Source organism: Saccostrea cucullata, unplaced genomic scaffold (genome assembly GCF_032062105.1).
Source record: "Saccostrea cucullata isolate Sc308-1 unplaced genomic scaffold, CSIRO_AGI_Scuc_v1 ctg14604, whole genome shotgun sequence".
NCBI lineage: Eukaryota > Metazoa > Mollusca > Bivalvia > Ostreida > Ostreidae > Saccostrea > Saccostrea cuccullata.
This window is the reverse complement of record NW_026919327.1, coordinates 1-1,051: the sequence shown is the minus strand read 5'-3', so window position 1 is coordinate 1,051 and position 1,051 is coordinate 1. Positions and strand designations below refer to the sequence as shown.

The following is a 1,051-nucleotide window of genomic DNA, read 5'->3' as shown; positions in this document are numbered from 1 at the left end:
CAAAATTCTATTATACCATTTTATTAGAAAATATTGTTACAACTCCACGTGTAATCAATATATTTCCTAGTGTCAATTTTGAATTAGTTTTTCAGAGATTAAATGATGATTTTATAGATAAAAATGTTAGAGATATAATGTTCAGGATTATACACGAAATTATACCTGTATCCTATTATATGCATAACATTGGTTTTTACAAAAATAATAAATGTGCACTTTGTAAAATTCATGTCGAAACTATAAGTCATCTTTTTTATGAATGTACTTTTGTGAAGCCTTTGATTTCTATTGTTAAAAACTGGTTAAATATTATAACAAACAATAAGTTTTCAAGATTTAACTTGTCTCATATTCGCTTTCATGATTTTCCAATAACGTTTTTAAGTACGGAAACTGATTCCTTGTGTCTATATTTAATTTCATTAATGTGTTCTATTATTTGGCAAGTACGATGTGTTATTAAGTTTGAAAAGAAAGATATTAACTCTAACAGAATGATTTTAATGTACATCAATAAATTAATTCAAAGAATACAAGCTGATTTCTACCGATTTAATATAAACAAATTTCATAAATACTGGGCTTCCACGCACCTGTTTTGCTCCATCGATAAAGACGACCTTAATCTTAACATCAGTGTGTAAATTCCTTGTATTGTCTATTTCCTACTCCGTACTCTATGTTGTCAAACCGGTTTTTGTTTCATTCATGTTTTTCTGTGTTGTAGATTGTAAAGGTCAGTAAGTGTCACGTTTGTTTTTATCAGATTTTTAACAATCTATTATACTTTGTCACAAAGTAACTTTGTTATTCTATATTTATTTGTTATAACATTTACATAATTTGTATTATGTATATGCTCAATAAATATTTTATTCAAAAAAAAAAAAAGTATCTGTTCTTATCAGCTTAATATCTGATACGTTCCCTACATGGGAACTACGATATTAAACTGATTTTTGGTCTGAGGTGAGATGTCAGGGGCTTGCTCCGCTCTCGCCACGGGTTGGCCTGGTATTGCAGTACCTCCAGGATCGGCCCACTTTAT

General features: G+C 29.1%; 1 non-coding gene across 1 annotated transcript; it reads left to right on the top strand.

Moving 5' to 3' along the window:
- Positions 1-866: 866 nt before the first annotated feature.
- On the top strand, positions 867-1,051 carry LOC134229520 (U2 spliceosomal RNA). Its single transcript, XR_009984194.1, has one exon. It is a non-coding gene; the product is annotated as a U2 spliceosomal RNA (small nuclear RNA).